Below are 27,969 nucleotides of genomic sequence, written 5' to 3' on the forward strand. Positions count from 1 at the left end.
CTCATAGGTTCCTCTATTGGTATAACATTAAAAATGGATCCACAGCACACCGTGCAGGACTTGCAACTCATACAGACCCCTCCTTTTCTTGTGGCCACCAGATGAAACACCTTGAAGTAAATACTTTTAAGATAATCCAGTGCTATTAATGAATGTGCGTCTAAAATAAAATAAAAATAAAAGGATGAATATCATGGCCAATGCCTGTAAAGCCAACACTTGAGAGACTCAGGCAGGAGGATTACCATAAATTTAAAGCCAACCTGAGCTATGTAGTGAGTTCCAGGTCAGCCTGGGATCTTGGGGGAAATGAGTCTCAAAATAAATTTTTACAAGGGGATGGAAGGAAGAAAAAGAAAGGTAGCAGAAAATGGAATAGATAGATAGATAGATAGATAGATAGATAGATTCCATATATATGGGAGATACACCTTAGGAGCAGAGTGCTTAGAGAAAAGAATGAAAGAAAACAGGTCTTCTATACAGACAAGAGAACCCTAGATCCTCCTATGTTTACCCCAAGAAGATGAGCCAAAACCTAGAGGAGGGGAACTGAAGAATAAAACAAAGAAACAAACATTCCTGGGGTGGGGGGTGGGGGTGAAACGCTCCATTTTTTTTCTTTTGACAAATAAAGTAATTAATTAAACCAATAGAAAGTGTAAGGTCCATGCAGTTTTGCAAGCCACGAAAGTATCAAAGCCATTGTGACCATCACCTTCTCACTGCACTGTTCTACCATGGATAAAAGAGGGAGAGAGAGAACAGTGGTGTTAATTCTATTTGGTCTATTGTGTCAGTATTTACCCTACTTTTTAATTTAGAAGAAAAAATGTTAAAAACATGCATTGTTCTCAAAGCTTTAAGTCTCAAAGCCTTAAACACAAAGTAAATACTGTGCTTTATACCTCAAAGAAAAACTTGTGGATCAGAGGTCTGCCATGTAGTGATGCAGTAACTGAACTACTCCTTCAAATTTACAAAATAAAATAGCAACAGTAGGTACGCACACATTTGAAATTATATTAGCAACTCTTGATTTATCTGCCAAAGGAAAGAGGTCTCTCAAAGTGCACAGTGTGTGAGCTTGGCTGGCAGGATTTGTTGTAGACTAAGCTACACACTTACACACCTTTTACGGTAAGTCAGCAGCAACTGAGGAAATAACTAAGGAGCATTTATTACTCCCTAGTTCTTGGTAAAACACTTACCTCACTTGTCTTTCACAACACTGGAGTGAATTTGCCTCCTTATAATGAGTTTGCCTCCCTGTGTACATGGTGGCCCCGGATACCGTCCTTTATCCGTTCCTCTTTGTAGGTGATTTTGTTCATTTCATGCTTGGCTGCTTTTTCCTGACCGTTTCCAAGCCCTGGTAGAGAGAAGACTGACCACAGATGACCTCACACCTCCTTAATATGGATAACAGGAAACCAGAACAGCGTCCCAGAATCACACAAGATGCCTTCTGAGTTGTCTGCACAAGTAGGCAGCTGGCCCCCAAGCCACACCCATTTCCCTCTGATTGCAAACTGCTCTCCTTTTAATCTGTGTGGGGTTGGGGGGGGGATGACTTTAAGAACCAGGGATGTAGCTCACTTGGTAGAGTGCTTCCTAGCTTACAGCAAAGGCTTGAGTTGATCCCCAATACCTCATTAAATTGCACATTAAATGGCACAGGCCTGTAATACCCACACATGAGAGGTAGACCAGAACTTTAAGTTCATCCTTAACTATATTAGAGAATTTAAAGTCAGGTTGCGCTACATGAGGCCCTTTCTCAAAAACAATAGTAAAGAAACAAAACAAAACAGCACTCCCATTTTGGGGGTTCACTTTGAACCTAACATCTTGCTGGCTGGAAGCAACTGGCAAACAAACCCGAATGGCAAGATTTCTGGGGAATGCTGAATTTAGATTTTTGTTTATTGGTTACCAGTCCTTCTGTTTACCCAGTCAGAGTCCACCCTGAACTGAGCCCAGACCATCATGTAGGACATTGTCAGAAGCACTGCCATTTCGGGGGCCCGCTTTGGATTTAACACATTGCTGTAATAACCCCTGCCAGAAGCTACTTAGTGAAGAAACGGTTTGTGTGGTTTAGAAGTCACAGTTCATCGCCAAGAGGAGTCAGGGCAGGAACTCAAGACAGGAACCTGGAGACAAAAACTGAAACAGAAACCATGGAGGAACATTGCTTACTGGCTTGTTCTCACTGCTCCTTCAGTTTGCTTTTTTGTACAGCCCAGGACCACTTGACCAGGGGTGTTACCACCCACCGTGGGGTAAAGCCCTCTCCCATCAATCATTAATCAATACAACTCCCCACACACTTGTCTACAGGTCAATCTGATGGAGAAATTTTCCTCAAATCTTGTTCTCTCCCCAGATGACTCAGCTTGCGTCCAAGATGACAAAAACAAACAAACAAACAAACAAATGAAAACCAAAAACAGAAAAGCCAACTAGCATACTGGAGAACATTATGTTAAGTGAAATAAGCCAGATTTACAAAGACAAATACACATTCTTTCTGTGATGTGCAGACTCTAGATTTAAATTCTCCCCACCCTGTGTCTGTGGTGTGTGTGTGTGTGTGTGTGTGTGTGTGTGTGTGTGTGTGTGTGTGTATGAAAGAGAGAGAGAAGTAGAAAGGGAACCATGAGAGATGAAGAAGAGATTTTAGTGGAGGGAGACGGAAAAAGAAAGGATCATAAAATACATCTGACATGAAACAGAAGGGGGAACTACCTGGGGTAAGAATGAGAACCCAAAGTGGAGGTTCATGTGTCACAAGGGAGGGACCATTGGGAAGAGGGATGAGCTCTATGAGAATGCCAGGATGAAATTCATTGCTTTGTATGTTAATTTAACATCAATAAAAAAAAGAAGAAAGTCAAAGCCATACACTGAAACCCTGAGTACTTACATACAAAAAAGTAATAAAAACACAAAGCTGTAACACAGCCATTTATCATTTTTATTAATGCTGCAGTAATTAGAGGAGTCAGTTGTACAACTGGCCAAGCCAGAGAGGGTCTGTTCACACCTGCATCACTACAAATGTAGGAATCCCATGCTGCACCACAGCAGCCGCCCTGTACTCGGTCATCAGAAATGTCATCAGCTCCGTTCTACCTTACAAGATCATTGTTTCTTATGCTATTCAGGTGGTAATGCTGTGGTATAGATCATGACTACACTGGGATCATAGATGCACACCACAAAACTTAATCCTTTCTGCTTCTTGTTCCTTGCCCCAGTAACCTTATATGTATGGATGCAAAAACACAGCACGCACTTCAAAGGGAATAGGAGAGTTTACTCTGGAGCCAAATCTGAATGGTCACAGCCCGGGAACACAAACTTGCATTACTTTGAATATCATGCTCTGATGTGGTAAGAGTTTTGTGAAGTGTTTTGTTTTGTTTTTAATTAGAGAACAAAAGAAAACCATAAACCAGATGCTTTTCAAAAACACTGATGGGAATAGCAGGTAGAGTGTTGCTACAAAGACCGGATTCTTTGCTATTTGCTTCAGATGATATCTGACGATATTCTTAGCTCTTGAGCTGGTGGAGTCTAGTGGTCTCAGTGTCTTTCAAAAGGATTTCCTCACGGTCACAAGAACATTAGGTCCAACACAGAGGTGGGCAATGAGCAGCTAGTAAAGGGGCTAAAAAATAGCTCAGGATAATCATTCAATTAGCCATATAGAATCTTTAACATGGATGTAGCTTTTCTTTTGTCTGTGGGAACTTCAGTCCACATGTCTCTTTGCGGCATCTGTCAGAGGAGACCCAGAGCAGGACACAGAATTGATTGACTTCACATATGCTCAGCTATAGGGGGCAGAGGAAGGCCTGACTGAAGTCCAGAGTGAATGTGCATTTTGACATGGATTCGGCCATGTCAAGGACTTCAAGGCCTCTGACCCAGGGAACAATTTGGCAAAGCCATTACCCATGTGGCTCAGGCTCAAGAGAAAGGCAAAGTTTTTCTCAGAGGCATGACTGTGTTAATGGGCAGCTGACCAGTGTGTGCAAAGACTAGGGGACTTCTCACCTGCAGGCATCACCTACCAGGATTAGTTAACCCCTTCTCTTCTGCTGTACCTAATAAACACATTTCAGTTCAGTTAAAGAACCCCACCGGGATCCCAGTTTCATTGTGTGTGTGCCCATTGGTCTGTCCTTTCTTTATTCTATCTCCTCTCCTAGTCAGAGTACCAGGACCCAAACTTTGAAGGATGTACAGATCATAGTAGAAACCACATTCTGGTGGCTCAGGAGGCAGAAACAGATCTATGTAAATTCACAGTCAAAGACAGAAGTCACCGTCCCTGTATGATGAACAGGGCCTTGGGGGAACAATGTGGGATGGACAGTGCAAGGCTCAGCCACCAGCCCCCTGTCTGCCTCTGCAGAACACCTAGCCTGGGTCCTGGGGTATTGGGTGACGGCCAATGTAATGTAAATAAGCCCCTGTCCCCTAAATTGCCTTTTGCTGATGGTGTTTTATCACGGCAACAAAAACGAAAGTAGAACACTGAACAAGTTAAAATCAAGGGAGCAGAGCCCTCTAGGTGAGAGGTAGGATGGCAGGAACCCGGGAGGCCTTGACTCTGCATTTGAGGCAGAGCAAAGGGGTCAGTCCCTGCAGCCACCAGGGAGGAAAATTAGGAAGTGGGCCACACTGCCTTGCCCACACAGCTTTCTCCAGAGGCTCCTTCCGGTGTGTCTTGCCCCACGGGCGGGAAAGGCAAGCGGCGCACAGGTGCAGGGCCCCAGCACCTCATTCGATTAGGAAGAAACAAACTGAAGTTTGCCCTGCGACCCCGTCCACACGCCACCCGAGGGACTCGGTCACACGTCTGCTCTGGAGCCCAGAAGTTAAGTGTGGGGTTTGTGTGCGGCGCCCGCGCACCTCCAATGTGCAAGCAAAGCCAGCGGGGCCGCCCGCCCGCTCGCCCGCTCCAAGCGCGGCCCCGCGCGCTGTTCCTGCAGTTGCAGTTCCTCCGTCGCCGCCAGGAGCTCGGGGCGACAGCGAGCGGCTGCCGCGACGCGAAATCCTGGAGGCAGCCATCGAGCTTCGGTAGCTGGGCCGGGAAAGCCGAGAGCGCCAGCCGGCTCGCACTGGAGTATCCTTTTTAAAAACAAGGAAAGAGAACGGTAGTGTAAGCTTTGTAGGAAAAGCAGAAGCAACAGTGCACGCCGGGACCAGGATGGCCGAGTGGTTAAGGCGTTGGACTTAAGATCCAATGGACGTATGTCTGCGTGGGTTCGAACCCCACTCCTGGTATAAGTGCTAATTTTGTTCTTTTTCCCAAGGTATCAGGTTTTTTAGGCCCAGATCCCTTGAAAAACTAGTATTCTGATTTCCAGTTGGAAAAAAATGCAGTTACAGCCTTGGTTACAGCTGCAAGCCTAGTTTCCACCAGTGAGGTCACCTAGTCTCCGGGGACCTGTGCACGGCAGGGGACTGCAGACCTCGGCCAGCTGCTACCCCTGCCTGGCGGGAGGAGGCCCGTCGCGGCGGGCTGGTTATCAACTAACTTTTTGCAAAAGTACTTTTCCACAGAAGGGAAAAGCAAGTTCACCTCTTTCTCCTCTGTCCCCACCCTCCAGTCCCTTCTTCTCTTTTTTTTCTCTTTCCTTCCTTCCGTCCTTCCTTCCTTCCTTCCTTCTTTTTTTTCTTTTTCTTTTTTTCTTTTTTTTTTTTTTTTTGTCTCCAAAGTTTAACTTGTTACCATGCAACCCTTCCGTTAACTCCGAGAAGGTACCATTGTTCTGAAGACACAGAATTGGAAATATTTTCGTGTTTTTTTTTCCTATTTTCTTCAAAAGTATTTTAATCGAAACAATTTAAGATCTTAAACAGAATTTGTAAGTGCGGCTCAAGGAACTCCCCAGCCTTGAAACTAAGACAGTGATTGAATCCCTCAATACAATCATAAAACTTAGGAGACATTGATCATTAACATTGGTCTTTTATTTTCATTTGATCCTTGGGCCCCACTCAATTATCTAGAGTCGTAGAAATATTCTTTACATCGAAAGCTCCGCTTCAAGATGATATATCTCGTTTTCCAGTCCGGCTCAGAACTCTGTGGAAATGTTATCAGTATATTTACACAGTGCCACCTACTGGTAAATTTAAGGTAAATTTATTTGCTTAGATAATCCTGGTATTTTTGAATAACTGTATTTAGGAGATTAAGGCAATGTTAACCTCCAATGTTAACAGACAGAAAGTTAACCTCCCCCCTTTAAATCTTTAATAAATAATCTTCCATTAAACAGACTCACTCATCACTAAGGTACCTTTTCAGGAGCATTGTTCTAATTCTATGATAAAAGCCTTCTCTGGCTTCATTGATCTTTGTTTCAATTAAACATTTTCTTTTCGTACTTTGAAGATGGTTATGAAGTTAAAGGTACATATATATGCATATATATTTGATTATATATATATATATATATATATATATATTATATATAGTCAAGCATTAAGAGACAGATATTATCATGGTCACTTGCAAGATTCCTACACAAGAAGCTTTTTTAATCCTCCTCAGTAGTAGGTTGGAGCTTGGGGACTTTGATTAGCTTCTTTTGTTTTCCACTTTTAGTCATTTGTTTTATATCTATTCATGCTTGTCTGAACGTATGTAAGAACACTGCCTGGGTGCCTGGTGCCAGTCCAGGAGGAAGCCATGAATCCCACAGAACTGGAAATACAGTTTATAAACTGTCACATAGGCACTAGGAACCAAACCCAGGTCCTCTGTAAGAGCAACAAGTGATCTTAGTTGCTGAACCATCTCTTCAGCTCTATACAGCCTGTTTTTCATTTTTAGGCACAGTTTCAATTAGTCAATGAACAAATCAGGTGCAGGCTATGCACCTCATACACATGCTAATTATTCATATGAAGTAAATTTTAATGCTCCAAGCTCTAAAATTTTTAGTAGCATATTCATAGCACAAAATGATGTATTTCATAACGACATTTTCAAAATTGTGTATCCCATTCCCTTCCTCTTCCCTTATACTGCCCCTTCCACCTTTGGACCCAGCTTCATCTTTTTCCTGCAAATGGCATAATTTTGTTTAGATATGGTTGAATAAAACTCCATTGTGCATGTATACCGAATTTTCAGTATCTACTCATCTACTGTTAAATGCCTAGGCTGGCCCCTCTCCTTAGCTGTTGGGGGAAAATACAGCAGTAAACACGTCTGGAATGTGTCTTTGTGGTTGCTGACCTAGACTTCTCTGGTAAATACCCAGGAGTAGTACACTATATGATAACTCTATTTTTAGGGGTGTGTGTGTGTAGCTTCTATTGTTTATTTCCATAGTACCTGTGACTAATTTACATTCCCACTAGCTGTGTACTAGGTCTGCCACCTCCACTCTGGCCAGAGTGTGTTTGATTTGGGGTGTGTGTGTGTGTGTGTGTGTGTGTGTGTGTGAGAGAGAGAGAGAGAGAGAGAGAGAGAGAGAGAGAGAGAGTCTTTCTATTCAGTCCTGGCTATTCTGAACTTATTATGTAGACCAGCTAGCCTTGAACTATGTGATCTGCCTGTCTTTGCCTCCTGAGTGCTGGAAGCAAAGGCATGGGCCACTATGGCCAGCTTTTGTTTTGTTTTGTTTTGTTTGTTTGTTTGTTTGTGATTTATTAATGGCAGCCTTTCTGACTGGGGTAAAATGGAATCTCAAGATAGTTTAGCTGTAGAGGCAGAAAGCATACATCTATTAATTTTCTATAATTGGACACAAGGCCATTGTGAACCAAGCTGGCTAAACTGAATTTCCATTAACATAAATTTCAGTATTCCTAGACTTTTTATCAGAGTACCCGGAAGGGAATGATTGTTGTCTGCAGCATTTAAAAAAATGATACAAGTGAATGGGCATAGTGGCACACACAAAGTTTAATATCAACACTTGGGGGGCAGAGGCTAGTAGACCTCTGTGAGTTTGAGACTAGCCTCATCTACATAGTGAAGTTTAGGCCAGCCAGGACTAGATAATGAGAGCCTAGTGAAAGAGAAAGAAAGAAAGAAAGAAAGAAAGAAAGAAAGAAAGAAAGGAAGGAAGGAAGGAAAGAAGGACAGGCAGACAGACAGACAGACTGAAATAGAATCATAGGTGATAGACATTAATATTGCTCACAGACTAAAGTCGACATAGAGATGTGTGGAGTGACATCCCAGTGTGAGCAGACTGACTGCCCTGGGCAGTGAGGGTCTGTGACTGGGACACAGGAAATGAATCAGTTGGGATCAGCACTGTCCCCTATCAGTCATCTCTGACCAGGGTCAGCACTGGGTGCTCACCAGCGTGAAATGGGAATCATGAGTAACAGAGCATCTCTAGAATTTTATGTGCACTCACTTTCCATTCACTGAATAAGTGAATGACCTCAAAATCCAATGGAAAAATTCACACCTGATTCTGTACATTGTATCCTTGAGCATTCTCTTTTAGGGTATGTGGTAAAAACGTGCCTTGGATGCATTTTAACCATGTTTACTGTACACACACACACACACACACACACACACACACACACACACACACACACACACGACTGCTGTAAAAGAAGATTCCACACTACAGATCCCTGTGACAGGAGTCCTGCCTGGTCCTAGGTGGCCCATTGCAGAAGTCTCAAGGTCAGTCAGCAGGCAGAGGAAGTACAGGGAAGGTGTGGTTTGCACAGAAAGAAGGGAAGCAGGCTGAGTATTGACTGGTTTAGGTAAAGCCAGCAGTGTGGAACCCCTAAAAACTAGCAAACTGGTCAGGCAGTGGTAGAGCACGTCTTTAATCCCAGCACTCAGGAAGCAGAGGCAGGCCAATCTCTATGAGTTCAAGTCCAGCCGGGTCTACAGAGCCAGTTCCATAACAGGCTCCAAAGTTACACAAAGAAACTCTGTCTTGATAAACAACAACAACAAAAGAATTATCAGACTCTGGAAGGACATCCTGCTCTATGTGGGAGGCCCCAGGCCCCAGAACTTCAGCAATACAAGGAAGAATAAAAAAAGACTTCACACAATATGGGTCAGGCTTTCTGCTATTGCTTTTGTCTTCCCCCTTTCTCCCTTCTAGACTAGCTAGTGCCAAAATTCAGAAGCCCAGGGGGGAAAACCTTCAAGTCACTTATGAGTCATTTCTATCTTGGAAGGTTTTACCATGTGCATGAGCAATTCCAATCTCAAATTTATCTTTGGGGTTAGGCTGTGCTTTGGGCCATTTCATTCATTGCTATCTATAGTGTAGTGAGATTGTCAGTTATCTGAAGAGGTACTATTACCCCCAGACAGGGTCTCACTACTTCCCTGGATAACCTGGAACTAACTTTGTAGGCCAGGTTGGCCTGGAACTCAATGGAGATAATAATTCCTTTGTGTCTGTCTCTCAAGTGCTGGAACTAAAGGTGTGCTCCACCACACCTGATAGAAGGTAACTTTTGTTTTGTTTTTCTGAGACAGGGTTTCTCTGTGTAACAGCCCTAGCTGTCCTGGAACTCACCCAATAGACCAGGCTGGCCTCAAACTCACAGAGATCCACCTGCCTCTGCCTCCTGAATGCTGGGATTAAAGTTGTTTGCCTCCACCGCCTGGGAAAAGGTAATTTTTAAAGTTATATTTTAAAATGGATTATTAAGAAAAAAGATGAGGGGCTGGAGAGATGGCTCAGTGGTTAAGAGAACTTATAGTGGGAAATTACCAATACGGAGTCAGGTAGAAATATAAGGGTATTTAATAGGGAAAAGCCTTATTTACAGAGCAACCTAGCTAGCCGGCGTGGCAGCAGTCTGTACCACAAGTACAAAAGTGAAACCGAAAGAGAAAAACTCAGTCCCCTGAAAGTCTCACTCTACGTCACCCTGACCACGCCCTTGCAAGCGTGGTCAGGCACACCTGTAGCCAGCCCCTAAGTAGGTGTGGCTACAGCTTCCCCTACTAGAACTGGCTGCTCTTCCAGAGGACCCGGGTTCGATTCTTAACACTCACATGGCAGCTCACAACTGTCTGTAACTCCAGTTCCAGGGGATCTGGCATCCTCCCCACATACACGCAGGCAAAACATCAATGCACATAAAATAAAATTTTGAAAAGGAAAAAGATAAACCAGGCCTGGTGAAAGTGTGTAAATCTCATCACTCAGAGGCCTGAGTTACACAGTGAATTCCAGGCCAGCCAGGCTATAGAAAATCATACCCATCTCAAAGAAAAGAAGGCAATAACAACAATAATGAAAAGAGTATTTGCCTGTTGGGGCTGAAGAAATGGCTTAATGGTTAAGAGCACTGGTTTTTCTTCCAGAGGGCATAGGTTCAATTCCTTGAACTCACTTGGTGGCTCACAACCACTTACATAGTTGCTCACAACTGCCCACAACTCCAGTTCCAGGGCACCTGACACCTTTCTACCTGAACTCATGTGCACATACTCCCATACAGATAAACATACCCACACATAATTTAAAACAAATTTAAAAAATATTTGTCTCAAGCTCTGCAATCTCCCCGCTACAGAAGTACACACAGAAGTCTTGCTTTTAACTTCAGTACAGTGACTGTACCTTAATCTAGTGCTTCTCAGCCAACAATTGCAACTCCATAGTGACTGGTCTGCTTCTATAGCAGTAGCCTGGTGAGAGTTCTGCTCCTGGCTCTGTCACTGCTGCTAATGGTAGCTTTACCTAAATCTCTATTATTCTAATTATGACTAAGACTGGAGATTCAAAGGCTGTGGTGAAAACCTGCAAGCTCAGAGAGACTGAGTACCAACTAGCTAACCCTCTCTCTCCTTGCTGGCGTCTATGAAGACAGGTGTTTCCAATTTGCCAAGCTAGAAAAACCCGTGCCACTCCAACCCCCACCCTACTACTTCCTGTGACTCTCTATCTCTCCTGGATGCCCTTTGAGATTCTGATTACTTTCTGTCAACTAGTTGCTAATGCAGCCTCCTGACCCAAAGTAAATTTTACTTTATTAATGCAAATGCAAACTTAGGGGTCACAATGTGATCGAATATCCCCCAACACAGAAGTAAGCACACTTGTAAAATCCACAGTATAGAACATGCACCCATGAGGCAACACAGAACTGGCATTACTAATTACATAGTATAAGAGGTTTTTTTGGGGGGGGGGGCGGCTGGAGAGATGACTCAGTAGTTAAGAGTGCTGACTGCTCTTTCAGAGGACCTGGGTTCAATTCCCAGCACCCACATGGCAACTCATTACAACAGTCTGTAATTCCAGTTCCAGGGGACCTGACACCCATGGTAAAGCACCAATGCATATAAAATAAAAATTAATAAATTTTTAAAAAACAAAATTCCTTTTAAAAATGAGTTTTCTGAAGAAGTGGGTGTTTTTGGTTGCTTGCTTGGTTGCTTTTAGATAAGGTCTCACTATTTAGCCAAGGATAGCCTCAAATTCACTATGTAGCCCATGCTGGTCTTGAACTCATGGCATTCCTGTTCCTCCTCTCCAGTACTGAGAGTCAGAAAGGACAAGAGTCAGCACAGGATGCACAAAGACCAAGTTCTCAGCACAAAGGCGGTTTATTTGCCCCAGAGGGACAGAGAACAGAGAATAAGAGGCAAAGACAGGAGACAGAAGATGAGGGAGAAGGGAAAAGGAACAAGGGAGAGGGGAGAAAGGGGGAAAGAGAGAGGGGGAAGGGATATTTGCCCCAGAGAGGGAACAAAAGACTGACACTACATAGAGAGGAGACAGACATGACCCATAGGCAAACTGTAGTTTATAAAGGGAAAGGGAGAAACCCTGTGTTAGGATGAGTTGGTTTGTTTTGATTGAGCATGTTAATTAGGTAAGGCAAAAGGGGGCCTTTGATTGCTGGACTTCAATACTTTGATAGCTGGACCTTGGTAGTCAGCCTCAGCTGGAGAAAGAGGCCAAATGAGGGAATGGACCTTGGGGGCTAGCTTTAGAATATAATCTAACAGTTTTTATCAAGGTGGAGAAGGGTAAAAGACAAAACCTGCTGTCACCATGCTTTCCAATGCTTGGGCCTGTTAAAGCCCTTCACTGAGAATCCAGCCCTGCTGGTTTTTGCCCTGCTCAGTTCAAGTTTTAACCTTAGATCCACCCCTTGCTTTTTAGCCAGACTTTTTTTTAGTTCTCCAACTCTTTGTGGCCTCACCTATAAAGATCTTTATAACAATTTGTTCTGAGGAGTCAATCTGACACTGCTGTAATGTTTAGCACGGGCTTGGCATATAGAATGTGCAACAGATTAGGATATCATTGCACTGATGGAATTGACAGATCAGTTTTTATACAATGCCAAGGTTGCTCGTGAAATCCATTACTTTTATCATGCATTCCCGTAACAATTACCGGTCAATAAAATAAGATTTGATTTCAAAGACAGGGATTTTAGAGGAAGGCATGGATTGCATTTTTCTGATTTGTTTGTTGAGCTTCTTGTGTCATTTAACAGCCTTCAAATGCCTAGTTTTCCCATCAGCAGCAGCTTGTTCAAAGGAGGAATTTTGGGTAAGTCCTTAAATTATGTCTTGTTTAAAAAAAGTAATGTCCTGAAATCTAACTTGAAAAGGAAAGAAAAATAAACTCTTGAGTTTCCAGATACAGTGAGTGAGTTTATTGTTTTCCCCTGGGTGTCACACCCACTGGTTAGTCACAAATAGCTATATTAAGAATGTTGTTCACATTTTTTAAACACTAGCAATTCTGACACACCCAGCTTAGCCATTTAAAATGTAACCTGACTTAATATTTTTATTCTACATAGAAAAAATAAGAAATTTCTATCACCGAGAAGATGTAAAAAATGATCATATTATTTTTATATTGTCATGTAAAAATTATCATATTATAATCGTAAAAATTATCAATAACATTCTGCTTTCAGGTGTGGCAAGGTAATTTATGTGTGACTGCCACCGAAGTCTGTTACTATAGAGGTTGGCTCTTCTACTGTGACTAGATGACATAGTTAGTTAGTCCTTTTGGTGCAGGACAAAGAACAGCGTGCAAAATTGTCCCCTCTTAGCCTGAAATAACAAGTAAATGTTGAAGAGGACAAATGATCTCAAATGACCCCCATATTCCTTGGGATTGAATCAGTTCGTCAGTGTCTTTGATTTGGATTTGTAGTCTCCAGAAAATAATCCTCAGGCCAAAGCTGAGAACAGATTGTCCCTGTTCTGGCTGGAGAAGAAATGAAGCGTAGGTCTGGACACAAAGGTCCTCCCCTTGGGGTTCCCTTCCTCTCTACTTGTCAGTCCAGCCTTCGACTGCCCCTGCATCACACAGCTGCTCCAGTCCTTTTGGTTTTATGTCTGTGATTGTGTTTGTTTCTGTTGTGAAACAGGATCTTGCTGTATAGCCCAGGTTGGCCTTAAACTCATGACCCTCCTGCTTCAGCCTCCCAGGTGTTAGGATCACCAGCATTGCCACCTCAGCCAGCTCTGTTGATATCATCTTAAATACAACAATGCTTTGATTAAAGATATTCTTTCCATGTTGAATTGACTCTCCGATCCATACTCTTTGTGAATATAAACACTCTTTTTTTTTTTTTAACCTACTCCAAACTGACTTTTGAGATCACAAAATTTTCTGGAAATTGCACACTATCAAAATAAATAAATATCTTGTTGATGGGCGGTGGTGTCTCACACCTTTAATCCCAGTACTCAGGAAGCAGAGGCAGGCAGATCTCTGAGTTCAAGGACAGCCTGGTCAACAGAGGGAGTTCCAGGATAGCCAGGGCTGTTATGCAAGGAAACCCTGACTCAAAAAAAAAAAAGAAAGAAAGAAAAGAAAAAGACCTTATTTTTCAAGTTTGTTTTATCCAATAAGTTATTAATGAGTCCACATTGGTTTCTTCCTCTTCTTTTCAGATCAGAAGGGGTCAGATAAACTGGAGACATCAGTTGGTAAGTGAAGACCTGGTGGGATTTAATGTGTGTGGGGGTAAGTGAGGAGACCCAAAATGTGGTAGAATTCTGAATCCTTGCTCTTTCCACATTGTCTCTAGTGAGTCTCAGAGCCATAGGGCCCCTTTCTGTTTTCACATTAGGCCAGTTCAATGGTTATTATCAGGTTTGAATCTTGTCTCATAGGCATTTTCAAGGGCAAAACAGTTTAATGTGGCTGGGACAAAGAGTTACCAGTGTCTCAGTTCCTTAATGATGTATATGCAACTCTACCCTCCTCCTCATCCCCGCCAACATCTTTCCCCCAACTCCTGCTCACAAGTTCTCATTTATCTTAGGTGATCTAAAACTCACACATCTGAAAATGACCTTCAACTTCTGATGTTCTTGTCCACACCTGCCAAGTACTAGGGATACAGCCCATGTGACCATGTTTGTTTTATGGGGTGCTAGGGACCAACCCAGGGTTTTATGCCTGCTACACAAACATGCTGTCAACTTAACTAAAGCCTCACCTCCATGGACAGCCATTGTTAATTAAAGTTTTTTCTTTTATTTTACATACCGACCACAGTTTCCCCTCCCCCCCCCCTCCCTGCCTCTGCTTTCCATCTAACCTCCCCCCTCCACATCCTCTCCCTCCTCCTCTATCTCCATTCAGAAAGGGACAGGTCTTCCATGGGCTTGAAAATAGCATGGTACATCAAGTTGAGGCAGGACTGAGCCCCTCTCCCCCAAAGGCTGGGCAGGGTAATCCAGCATGGGGCACAGGTTCCCAAAAGCCAGCTAAGCACCAGGGACAGGTTCTGGTCTCACTGCTAGGAGCCTTACAAACAGACCAACTATACTACTAGACAGCCATTTTTAGCAGTGTCTTGAGCCCCTAGGTCCTATTGAATTGTCACTTGCTGTAGAATTAAAACCTAATCCAGGAAGAAAAATGTGCACCACTTTTAGAGCAAGTTCTGTCTAATACATAGTTATGAGATTAAAGTACTTGTAAATAGAATATCGCCGTCCCAAATACAGATCTCAGGGAACATTTTAGGTTCAATGGAAGTTTAGAATTTTTTTGTTGTTGTTTTCTTTTTTTAATACCTTTGTTTGTATGATTGGTGGGTTGGAGTCGGGGGAAGTTTTTTCCTTTTGAGACAAGATCTTGCCCTGCACTCAGGCTGACTTCCAAATCATGGTCCTCCTGTCCCACCCAGCCTCCTGAGTGCTGGGATTAGAAGTATGTTGTACCACACCCAGCTTTAAGACCTTTAATCTAGGCTCCCTGACATTTAGAGACCTGATATGAAAGTCACTTTGAAGGGACCAGCTTCCCTTTTGGCAGCCATAACAGCCGAACACGTGCTTCTATGACCTTGTCCTAGACACTAGAAAGTCAGATGCCTGCCTTGTGACAAGGAACCAATCAGAAGTTAGCTGGTGGCGCTATGCTTTACGACCCTGGGTGTGCTTTACAGACAAGCACACAGCAATGACATAGAGAGCATAGCAACCACCCTGGGAGGGCCTATGGGCCATAACAACCAGTTGACCAATCAACACAGGGCAAGCCCTCCAAGCCTGGAGGCACACCAATCCTGAGCCTGTGCGTACCCCTAGACACTCCCCTTACACTGTCCTATAAGATCTCTCGGGAGCCCCTAGGAGCGGTCTTTTCCTAGCCATCCGCCATGGTGGGTGGGTGAAAGACCCGAGCTAACATGGGGTTAGCTCGTTAAATTACAATGAAGCCTCGTGGAGTTTGCAGCAAGCTCTCGAATCCGCCTGGTGATTGGGGTGACCGAGAACATGGCCTGGGACCCCGGATACTTGAGTTTTCGGGGGTCTAACAACTTGAGAAAAACCTGTCTTCCTGATCAAGTATTTTTGCTAGAAGTAAGGAGTTAGAGGAGGAGCAGGGGGAGGAGGAGGAGCAGGGGGAGCAGCAGGAACAGCAGCAAACAAAACCTCTCCTTAAGCAAGTGCAGGAGCTGCCCCTTGAAGCCCTCTTGCTGGATAGTGTTGTGTGCAAAGAGCACATTCTTGAGGCTGTGGTTGCGAGGAAAGGGCAAGGACAGAGGAAGGGGGAAGATTCTTTCCAAACAAAGGGACATTTGAGCAGACAAGCAGGGAGAACCTCATAGAGGCTTCTGAACTTGACAAGGGGAGGCAGTCCTCGGGTGGGTACTTGGAGTCCAACAGAACAAAGAAACAGAGACATGTCTGTTAGGGACAATGGCAAGCTGGCAGCTGCTCGGAAGAGTCTGCCTACTGTGACTGCCTCGGCTGACTGGTTCTCTGGGCTCCTGGAGTAGGGGTGCTCCGCCTAGCCGGCCATCTCTGGGGAAAAGTGGCTTAGGATGAGCCTGAGAGGACTGTGCTTTCACGGAATTCAGACAAGCACATCAGTCCTCCCGCACCGAAGTAGCAACTTTATCCTCTGTCATCATCAAATAAATATAGACATTTTGATCTGGATTTTATTTATTTAGCCCCCAGTTGTTTAGAAAATAACATTGCCCAGACTGTTGGCTGTCTCCGCCTGTCCATTTCTTCCATAGAAATCTAAGCACCGTGTTTAGACACAAAGCCAAGGAAAAAGCCCACATTGCCCCGAGTTTCCTTTTAGTTTCCAGAGGCCATGAAAATAAGTCCTGGTCAGTGACCAAGGAGAAGAATTGCTGGACAGCTTCCAGAGAAACGTCCTTAAAAGACCCTTCCAGAGTGCTCGTTGCCTGTTTTGGCTGTTCCCACAACACAGATATGATGGCTGGTGCGTTAACATCACATCACACCATGAAGATGGAAGGCACAGGGAAAGTGAACAAGGAAAAGCTCCTTCCTGAGCCTTTACCAGCACACAATGTCAGCCTCTGTTGGACCCAAAAGTCCAATTCCGGGAGACGCACCCCACAGTCACTCACAGGATACAAGTTTGATGCAAAAGCAAAAGGATTTTATTCCACCGCTTTGGGGTCGTTCCCTGGGAAGAGAGCAGCCCCGAGTTTCCAAAGCAGGCAGTTTTTGTGTCTTTTTGATCACTAGGCAGGAGAATGACAACATATTGATTGGCTATAACATACATGAGTCATTTACTGATTAGCTGGGAACTGAACTTACAATTTTGCCCACGAGGGGTTTGGAATGTTATTTTGGTTTTTACACCTGCAGAGCCATGGGACAGCTAGTGGTTTTTCTGGGAACAGAGTGACTTATACTTATTTTCAAAACTTGGGTGCTCTGGAGCAGGGTAACCCTTAACAATTTTTAGAAACCAGACAGTTGTTGAAGATAATAGAAACTAGTAATAATAACAATTTCCAGAGACTAGTCATCATGACCCACCATTTCATGTGTTCTTTGTCCCAGAGCTGTAAGTGGCCAGAGTGATTTTTAAATACAAGCTGGTGGGTATCAGGCTAGGCTTGAGTTGGGGTCTTTCACCTCCATGCACCCATGAAAACAGACACACACACAAAAAAATGGCTTCGGAGATTCCTCACTGTTGCTCCACCTGATGGAAATGAAAATTAATGTGAATTTTAGAATTACTATGAGCAATCCAAAAACTCACTACTTGCCCCCCCATGCTAACCTGTAAGCTCTTCTATGCCCCCACCCCCACCTCAGGATTTGATCCCAACACCGAACTTTGTGCATGCCAAACACTACTGCCGAGCTACATCCAGCCCTTACTTAGCCTTTTCTTTTTATCACAGGTCCTCCCAATTCTGCTCTGAAATACTGACGTGCAATTTAAGAGCATGATTAGACCTTCAACCCAACTACCTGAATATCGACCTTGAAAATTGTATTAGCCTGAAGATGCAGCAAATAGCACCAGCATTAAGGTATCAGCAAAACAGAAAAGAGCCTGGGTGTGTGTTTATTTCTGTTTCTTAGAACACCTCGGGGACAAAAGCTTGTGAAACTGTAGGATCTGGTCCTAGTTTCTTCAAAAATTAAATATCCAAGCTCGAGAGGCTAGAGAGACAGGGTAAGAGGCAAGAACATACACGTGACAATGAAATTTAAAAGGATGTAAAGTGCTGGAGATGTAGCTCAGTTGGCACGGTACTTTCACAGCATGCACCAAGCCCTGGGTTTGATCATTAGCACACACACACACACACACACACACACACTTTTTAAAATGCATGTCTACCATCTGAGCACATAGGAGGCGGAAACAGGAGGATCCCAAGTTCAAGATTATCTTCTGTTACATAGTATGTTTGAGGTCAACACCAATCACAGAAGATAAAAATAAAGAACATGAGAAGAGGGTCTCCAAGTGCTGTTTGTGTCACATGAGGCTATTTCTCCCCCGCCCCCCCCCCAAGAAAAACAGGGTTTCCTGGATGGCCTGGAACTCTCTCTGTAGACCAAGCTGTCCTTGAACTCTGAGATCCTCCTGTTTCCTGAGTGCCAGGATTAGTGTGTATACCACCGCCAGTCATACACAAGGATATTTCACTCAACATCTGAGTGTGGTCCCATTCGAATGTGATGGACCTAAAAGACTCCGATCACCTAGTGTTTGTAGCCATGATGTAGCACAATGTATTTAGATTAGATAGAAATTAACCTACTAGCTGCTCATCATACAGAACCATAGGATATCAACTGTCATAGCACCTGATATTTGCGTCTGATAACATTATATGTTAGTTGTCCACTGCTTTTCATCATTGTTACAGATTATGCTTCTCTTAATTTTGCAACTGCATCATTTTCTCTCATTCTTTTTTAATTTATTAATTTTTTTACATTCCAATCCCAGTTCCCCTTCCTTCGTCTCCTACCCACTCCCCCCCAACTCCATTCCACCTCCCATCTGCTCTTTGGAGAGGGTAAGGCCTCCCCTAGGAAGTCTACTAAGTCTATGCCATCATTTTCTTGAGGCAGGACCCAGGCACCTGTCCACCCCCAACTCTCCTGTGTCTAGGTTGAGCAAGGTATCCCTCCATATAGAATGGGCTCCACTAAGTCACTTTGTGCATTAGTGTTAGATCTTGGACCTACTGCTAGTGGCTTCATATATTTAGCTTATTTTTTTTTCTTATGGTTCTAGGAGCATCAGGCTGTATTTAAGTATATGAACATATGTATACATACAGTGTGTGTGTGTGTGTGTGTATGAAATACTCATAGACTGACAGGCAGATAAATGCCTGGTAGCCTACAGAAACAGGTTTGTGGACATTATGTTGTATAGTGATTTCCTCTGAATTGGAGCATCCCACTCTGGAGAGAGATTCCTTTAAGACTCAGGATGTTCTGAACTAAGAGTGATGGTGCATACACACCTTCAATCCCAGCAGTCAGGAGGCAGAAGCAGGAGGATCTCTTGAGTTTGAGATCAGCCTGATCTACATACATAGTAAGTTCCAGACTAGCCAGGGCTACAACTGAGACCCAGTCTCAAATGAAGTAAAACACTCAGGAAGTTCTGAAGAGAGGCTTGTTTGGACTCCGGAGGTCAACACCTCACTAGCCTCAGGAAGAGCCAGAAACTGAGCATATGTGCTCTGCTCTTCCCTCCCAAGGTTATAGAAGCAGTAAGAATTGCCGAGAGGTAGAGAGTCTTTAGTGCGTCAGGTGCCTGTAAGCTCCTGAAATCTAGTTTTCCTTTATAGTCCCTTGTGATGGGCTGACTTTTTGGATGGTGCAGGTGCCTTTATGTCCATGTTACTGTAAGTAACCCCTTGCCCATACTCCGATGAGTAACTCCAATCAATTCATTGGTTCATTAAACTAGACTTGGATTGGATGGTATTCTTACTTTAGTCTTTTGTCTGTCCCATAGCTGGAAGTGAGTAGACTAGATGTTTGTTCTCATTTTCCCAGGAATTAAGTCAAACACACACACACACCAACACCAACACCACCTCCACCACCACCACCACCAAAATATCTACTTTTTTGAAAGTCATTTGTTTGAAGTCGGGTGCAGTGGTGCTCACCTCTTATCAAGATGGGGAAGTGTAGACTGGAGGATCAGAAGCTCAAGGTCGTCCTTTACTACACAGAGTTGGAGGGCAAAACAACAACAAACGAACAAAAACAAGCCATTTATTTAGTCTGGAGATGTAACTCAGTTTCACGAGCACTTGCTTAGCATGTGCAAACTCTAGGTTTGATCCCCAGCACTGGGAACTGGTTTGTAAGTTGGTCCCCAGTCTGTACTCTTGAACAAAGTCAAAATACCAAGAAGTAATAGAATCCCAATCTGTGTGGGAAGAAAGAAAAAGCTGGAAAGTGGCAGTCTTACCAGAGCCCTGACAGCCATCTAAGGAAGGGACCACAAATGGCTACCACTAGCTTGACTGCTCATGTTGGCCTTGAGGCCATAGCAATCTAAACCCGCACTTAGCTGAACCCTTACCACATGGAGATTGTCTAGGAAATGGGATGGCCAAAGGTACCTGAGAGACTGACCTGTGTTGTGGGATATTTGTGTAACTAGGCAAAGATGTGTTGTATTTGTTCATGCTGCATTTGTTAACTATGTAGAGATGTATTCGTTGCTTTATGTTAAATAAAATTAACCTGGGCTCAAAGAATCCGGTTAGCAACTGGTCGACAAGAAGTAGCAGAGAGGAGCTTAGCATGGTTTTGTTAGTTGGGACTATGTGGAAGGGAGTAGTTTCTGGGATGCCAGCAAAGAGAGAAAGTTAGCCAGACACTATTCTAACTCTCTGAGCGTGCAGGTTTTCACCCCAGCCTTTGAATCTGGAGTTTTATAAGATAGATAAAGATTTAGAACTACCTTTAGTGGCAGCAACAGAGCCATTTCTGGAGGAACAGAATTCCCCATAGCCACTGAGCAGCTATGTAAAAGTGCAGCCACTGTAAGGAAGGTAAAACAACAGACCTGTCCTGGGGTGGGATGGGGGTGGGGTTAGGATCAAGGTGGACATTTAAAACTTGGAAGACTTACTGTCCCCACCCCTCATTCCGATTTACAGTGTCTGTGGTTATTTCCCTTTTGCTAGAACTTGGTGTTTGTGTATTTCTTTAATCATGAAGAGATCTTTTCTTCTTTTATCTCTTTGCTGGTGCCTGGGTGATCACTTGCTAAATATATTTCACCATTTTATTTACTTCAGGCTGAAGCCCTGGCACCAAGCTGCACATTTCAAAGATAAATCACTGTAATTATTTATTCTCTTGAAAAGGAGCAGGAGGTATGCATGTCGAACTAATATGCACCTCTAGCCCACTCGAATGACACTTTGGAGAATGAGTGCTGAGAGCACTTGGGCTTTATAGTTCTAGATTCTCCCAATTATAGTTGAGGCTCCTGGAATTCATTGGGAAATTTTTGTTTATCTTTTCCGAGAGGCCACCCCTAGCTATATATTTTTTTAAAGATTCTTATTGAGTTTCAACTATGAGTTCTAAGGACTGGTTGATTCTTCAAGTTCTGCAAAAGGGACAGAAAACTGGAGGGTTTGAAGCCATATAGACCTTTCTGAGATCAGGCTGGCAAGTTTTTAGTACATTGCTTTGATATCCTTTTTATTTTGTTTTATTTTTGGTCTTTTGAGACAGGGTTTCTCTGTGTAGCTTTTTGGAGCCTATCCTGGCACTCACTCTGGAGACCAGGCTGGCCTCGAACTCAGAGAGATCCGCCTGCCTCTGCCTCCCGAGTGCTGGGATTAAAGACGTGCACCACCAATGCCCGGCGATATCCTTTTTAGAAGGCTTTTTATTTTTCCTGTTTAACAATTTCCTTAATTGTAGCCATAGGCACCAATCCCCTTTCCTTCCCCTCACTGAAATAGAAAAGAAAACGGAGGCGGGGGAGGGTGCTAAAACATGTTGCCTATATCAATATGAGGCAGAGGGAGAAGTATTCTGAATTTTCCCCAGCCAGGTAGGTGGACTTAAAAAAAAAAAAAATGGGTCACCTAAGGAGTGTGAGCTGACTTTGTGGACACAATGGGCAGAAATCCAAGCTCTATTTTCATTCAGGGAATGTGGCAACCTGGGTGGTGAGATGGAACACAGCCCTCCTTCTGCCACAGTTGCCAAGTCATGCTTCTGAGTAGCATTTATTTCTCTGTGGCAGAAATTTCTTGGTCCATTGTTGGGGAATACCTCACAGGCTCCTGGGGGGAAAGTCTTGGTTGGTCATAATCATTCATGCTAATCTTCCCTACTGCTGCACTCTTAATGATGACTGCTTTCCAAATTCAACCTACTATGTGCTCTCTGTGTAAGAAAATTTTGATGGAAAATGCTAGGGTCTAACTTTCTTTTTTGGTGTGTGTGTGTGTGTGTGTGTGTGTGTGTGTGTGTGTTGCATGCAGGTGCCTGCAGAGGCCAGAAGAGTACCTCAGATACCTTACAACTGCACTTACAGGCGCTTGTGAGCTGTCAGATGGGGTGCTGGGAACTGAACTCAGGTCTTTTGAAGAGCAGCAAAGGATCTTAACCACGGAGCCATCTCTCCAGCCCAATTTTTCTCTTGCAATCAGTTTTTAGACGACCAAAACTAATTATAAACAAAGCACAAGAAAATAATTTTCAAAATTCCGACTCTCCAATAGGCAGTTTTCCAATGCTAACCTCTAGAATGATTCGCTTCATTCACGTTCAGTTGGTGTCTCCAACTCTCTCCTGCACGGTCTGAAAGCCCCATTTCTCTTTCTCCCTCCCTACCCCCTCAGCTTCCTCTCCCAAAGTTACTAGCCCCTCAAGTCTTGTGGCAGGCAAGTCATCACTCGCCTACAGCCTATAAAATCTCCCCACTTCAGTTTGGGGGTGCAACTTCTCTGTTTTTGATCTCTGGGACCTCAGAAACCCACACAGGAGTTGCTTTGCTCAATATACCTGTTGCTATATTTTTCAGTTTAGCTTGATCTGGCTTACTGCATCATCAGATAAATTTATTATGGTGAGCAGGAGTTGAAAACCTATTAATCAAATTTGTGTGAATTTTTGAACTTTTCTAATATTTAATAAGAATATTAAACTTGCTTTTGTAAAAAAGTTCAAATTTTCAGCATTTTGCCATTTCTTTCTCTTCTTTCTCTCCTTTTTCTGTTTCTTTCTTTCTTTTTCTTTTCTTTTCTTTTTTTTTTTTTTTGAAACAGGATCTCATCTAGCTGAGGTTAACCTGGATCTCCCTATGTAGCTGAAGCCTGCCTTGAATTTTTGATCTTCCAACTTCTACCTCTCAGATGCTAGTGAGGGTTACAGGCTTGCAAGACAACATCTGGCTCCATTCATTGCTTTAGAAAATACACAAGATAGTTTTACTAAATTCTACCTTTGTTTAGATGGTTTTTAAATCGGAAATTAACATGTAAACTTAACTGAGCTAGAAAACATTCCTGTAATAGCTAATAAATATGTGAGTTGGGCTGGAGAGATGGCTCAGTGGTTAAGAGCACTGGCTGCTCTTCCAGAGGTTCGGAGTTCAATTCCCAGCAACCACATTGTGGCTCACAACCATCCATTGTGAGATCTGGTGCCCTCTTCTGGAGTGCAGAAATACATGGAAGCAGAATGTTGTATACATAATAAATAAATAAAATCTTTAAAAAATTAGACAACAAACCCAGAAACCACCCCCCCACCGAAAATAGGAAATATATATCAAATTGTAATCTTGTTCAATAAACAGTGATTTAAAAAAATAAGAAATAAAGCAAATCTGGGTCTGAAGAAATGGCTCAGGGGTTGGGAGGACTTCTTGCTTTTACAGAGGACATCATGTTTGATTTTCATCACCCACAGGGTGGCTCAGAACCATTCATAACTCCAATGCTCTCTTCTGGACCAGGTGTATACAGAGTACATGCATGCATGCATACAAAACATTTATACATAGAAAATAACAAACAAAATATTTTTGTAATATTTTCATTAATTTTTTTGAGTTTTCCACACAATGTATTTTCAACAGACACACCTCCCCAGCTCCTCCTGTTATCACCTTCCCATCCCTTCCCTTGTAACTTTGAGATTTCTTCTTTTTCTTTCTTTCACCCTCCAGTCTAGTTTGGGTTGCCCAGCTACTGTTGGGGGTGGGGTCTGCTCAGGCATGTGGTCAGCCTACCCGGGGCCACTTTCTTGTTAAAAGAAAATACCAGCTGCTCCTCAGCTAGTGGTGAGATTTCATGCCCATCTTCCCTCCTCGGTGCTGGGATTTTGTCTGGCTGGAGCTTGCACAGGTCAAGATCAATCTTTAAAACAATAAATAAATGCATTAGTTAATTTTTTTAAAAAAAAATTTCCCTTCTCCTGAGTGCTGGGATTACAGATGTGTACCGCCATTAAGTTGGGTTTTCACACTTCAGCTTTTAAAAAATAAACTTTCTGACTTTCAGCTGTTGAAGGATTTAAAAGTATGTATGTATGTATGTATGTATGTATGTATGTATGTATGCGAGGCAGTGGAGGCACATGTCTTTGATCCCATTATTTAGGAGGCAGAGGCAGGTGGATCTCTGTGAGTCTGAAGCCAGCTTGGTTTACTGATCGAGTTTCAGAACAGAAAACCTTGTCTTGAAAGAAGAAAAAAATGACTGGCATTTGGCCCAGGTTCCCGAGGGAGGATGACTTTACATTCTTACAATTTCCCCCAGAGATAGGGAAGTCTTTCTTTGAACTTCATCTGAGTACATGCTGGGTGTGCTGCTCACATGATTAAAGGGTTGGGTATTTTGAGCTATAGAAACGCTGATGCAATGACCCCATTTCCAGGGAGAGGGAGGGGCTGGTGACTGAATTCAGTTGTAAGGCAACGCCATGTCTATGTAATCAAAGTCCAATGAAAACTCTGGACATTGCCACTTGAGGCACAGATTGGGGAGGTTTTCCTGGATGGTGAATATACTGACATTTGTAAGGAGAGAGAATTTTCTCTACAGCTAAGATCACTAGCTTCACTTGCTGAGAAAATAGCTGAGAAAATTAGCATAAGAAGGCAAACTTTTATTTTGGCCCATGATTCCAGAGTTTTCAGCCCATGTGTAGTTGGCCTATTTGGCAGAATGAGTGTATTCTAAAGAGACACTTGTACTCCCGTCTTTAGCTATCAGGCTATTGAAAGAATGGACCAGAAGAAATTAGAATTTCTCATGGAACACTGCTGGAAGAGGAAGCATCTGGGTATCCAGAGGAGGAACTTGTGCCCAGGAGAAAGTTGCAACTTCTCAGGTAACCTTGCAGGAGAGACTTGGAGCTGAGACACTGGTGGGCAATCAACCACTCAGTCAGACTGTTCAGTTATACATAGCCCTTCTTTCTGTCTAAACCCTAAGCTTAGCTGGGTGGGGTGGTGGCACACGCCTTTAATCCCAGCACTTGGGAGGCAGAGGTAGGTGGATCTCAGTGAGTTTAAGGTCAGCCTGGTCTACAAAGTTCCAGGACAGCCAGGACTGTTACACAGAGAAACCCTGTCTTGGGGAAAAACAAACAAACAAACAAACAAACATAAAACAAAATATATGATCAGGCTGTAGGCAAGCTTGTAGGGCATTTGCTTAATTAGTGATTGATGGGGATGGGCTGGGGCCTAGCCCATTGTGGGTGGTGCCATCCCTGGGTAGGTGGTCCTGGATTCTACAAGAAAACAGTCTGAGCAAGCCAGTGGAAGCAAGCCAAGTAGCAACACCCCTCCATGTCTTCTGTATCAGCTCCAGCCTCCAAGTCCCTGCCCTGCTTGAGTTCCTGTCTTGACTTCTTGTGATAATGAATGGTGCTGTGGACGTGTAAGCCAAATAAGCCTTCTCTTCCTAAGTTGTTTTGGTCCTGGTCTTTGATCACAGCCATGATAACCCTTACTAGGACATTGCCAGAAACAATAGTCCCATCAAAGTCAGGGCAGGGATTTTTCAGGATTCATCTGGAACAAGGGAACTAAGAAAGGAGATGAGGAGCAGATAGAAATGAAGCCTGTGGTTTGGTGTTCAAATCCTCTCTGAGAAAAAGAAGAAAAAAGATCAGTGGATATATATCACGGGACAATAATGCTCATGTTTAAATAAATATGCTCCACAGTCCTCAGAAACAAGGCTTGAGTACAGAGCTAACGTTATCACCAAATCGCTAGAAGGAAGTCTTCTGATGACTAGCCACGGTGGAATGGAGCCAGTTGGTACTCCAATCATCATTGCTACTTCTGGATAGATCTAAGGCCAGAAACTTTGTACAACAGGTAAAGAACTTAAATTCTCCCTCTTCTTAAATAAAATATGCTAGACTCACAATATTTGCAGTATGTTTTGGTACTTTGGATTTCTTGATAGTGAAATATGAATGAGAAATGCTTTTCAACACTAGGTTGTCGACAAAAGAGTAAGCCAACTGGCTGACTTCCAAGTAGTCTCCCAAGTTGATGCAGCAGAACTCCCTCAGTCCACTGTCTTTTCTAGTTTCCAGGTACATAAAGGCCAATTTGCTACTGTTTTAGAATTCAGCTAAGTAAACCTCTTGAAGTACCTCAGAGTGTGTGTATATTTAAATGTAGTATTCTGGGACTGAAGAGATGTCTCAGTGATGGATAGTACTTGTTCAATGTCCAGCACTCACATAGTGGCTCACAACCATATGTAACTCCAGTTCCTGGGGCCCCAATGCCCTCTTCTAACCTTTGAGGAACCAGCCATACATACATACATGCAGGCAAAATGATTATAAACACAAAATAATTTTTAAAAAATCTAATATATTTATACACACACACACACACACACACACACACACACACACACACACCATGATTGTAGTCCACTTGGCTGGAGAGATGATTCATTGGTTAAAAGTGCTTGCTGCTTAACCATGAGGATCGGAGTTTGGGTCCAAGCATCCACAAAACAAGCCAGGCATTCTTCACATGCCTTTAACTGCAACTCTGAGAAGGGAAGAGTCAGGAGGATCTAGAAAACATAAGCCCAAGATTGAGGGAGGGACCCTGCCTCAAAGGAATAGGGGAGAATGATAGAGGTCACCCAGCATCCTCTTCTGGCCTCCATATGCACATATAAGGCACACACACATGCACATACACTCATACAGACATGTACATAGGTCTATGCTTTATATTCAGAGATCTTTTTTTTTCTCTTTAAGACACTATCTCATGTAGTCTGGGCTGCCTTTGAACTTGCTATATATTGAGGGTGACCTTGAACTTCTGATGCTCCTGCCTCTAAGTCCGAAGTGCTGGTATGCACCACCATTTCCAGTTTGTGTCCAGCCCCTGTGTCTTTAACTATTGATCTGTTTTAATAAAGACTATTCAGATAATGAACAGAAATGTTGTTGCATTAACACCTGGTTACCACCTAATACTATTGTCTATATTTATATTTGGCTATTAATCTGTGGTTTTTACTTATAATAGTGACTTAAGGTTTCACTTGAAAGTAAGCTTACTTAGAAATAAGGAAAATTAGCTGGGCTGTGGTGGCATTTGACCTTAATCCCAGAAGTCAGGAGGTAAAGGCAGACTGATCCCTGTGAGTTGAGTCCAGCCTGGTTTACAAAGTGAGTTCCAGAACAGACAGGGCTTTTTTTTTTTTTTTTCTGTCTCTTTCTTGAGACAGGATCTCTGTGAGTTCGAGGCCAGCCTGGTCTCCAGAGCGAGTGCCAGGATAGGCTCCAAAGCTACACAGAGAAACCCTGTCTCTGCCTCTCGAGTGCTAGGATTAAAGGCGTGCGCCACCAACGCCCAGCCAGTCAGGGCTGTTACAGAGAAATCCCCCTCAGAAAGAGAGAAAGAAAGAAAAAAGAAAGGAAGGAAGGAAAACTGATGCAAAGAAAATGTTGAAAAAACAATACAACTTATATCTTTATCATATAGCAAAAATAATGAAGATTATTCAAATAACTTTGTAAGTCAATACAGTCGTGACTCAGTAATAGAACTCTCCCAGCATTGATAAGGTCATGCCTTTGTTCTCCATCACTGAGAAAGAAAAAACTTAAGTGGAAGAAATTAGTGGCAATATTTGAGCTGGGGATTACTCAGGTTTGTGAGCATGCTTGAGGCCTGTGTTCCAGGA

At 43.2% G+C, this 27,969-nt stretch overlaps 1 long non-coding RNA gene and 1 other non-coding gene across 2 annotated transcripts; both read left to right on the forward strand.

Moving 5' to 3' along the window:
- Nucleotides 1-5,218: 5,218 nt before the first annotated feature.
- On the forward strand, nucleotides 5,219-5,301 carry Trnal-uaa. The gene has a single exon. It is a non-coding gene; the product is annotated as a tRNA-Leu (tRNA).
- An 8,600-nt stretch (nucleotides 5,302-13,901) lies between these two features.
- On the forward strand, nucleotides 13,902-26,160 carry LOC107980042. The gene is made up of 4 exons (XR_004768029.1): nucleotides 13,902-13,951; nucleotides 17,665-17,796; nucleotides 24,996-25,120; nucleotides 25,964-26,160. It is a non-coding gene; the product is annotated as an uncharacterized LOC107980042 (long non-coding RNA).
- The last annotated feature ends 1,809 nt before the right edge of the window (nucleotides 26,161-27,969 follow it).

The sequence above is a fragment of the Cricetulus griseus genome, chromosome 2 (assembly GCF_003668045.3).
Source record: "Cricetulus griseus strain 17A/GY chromosome 2, alternate assembly CriGri-PICRH-1.0, whole genome shotgun sequence".
Classification (NCBI taxonomy): Eukaryota; Metazoa; Chordata; class Mammalia; order Rodentia; family Cricetidae; genus Cricetulus; species Cricetulus griseus.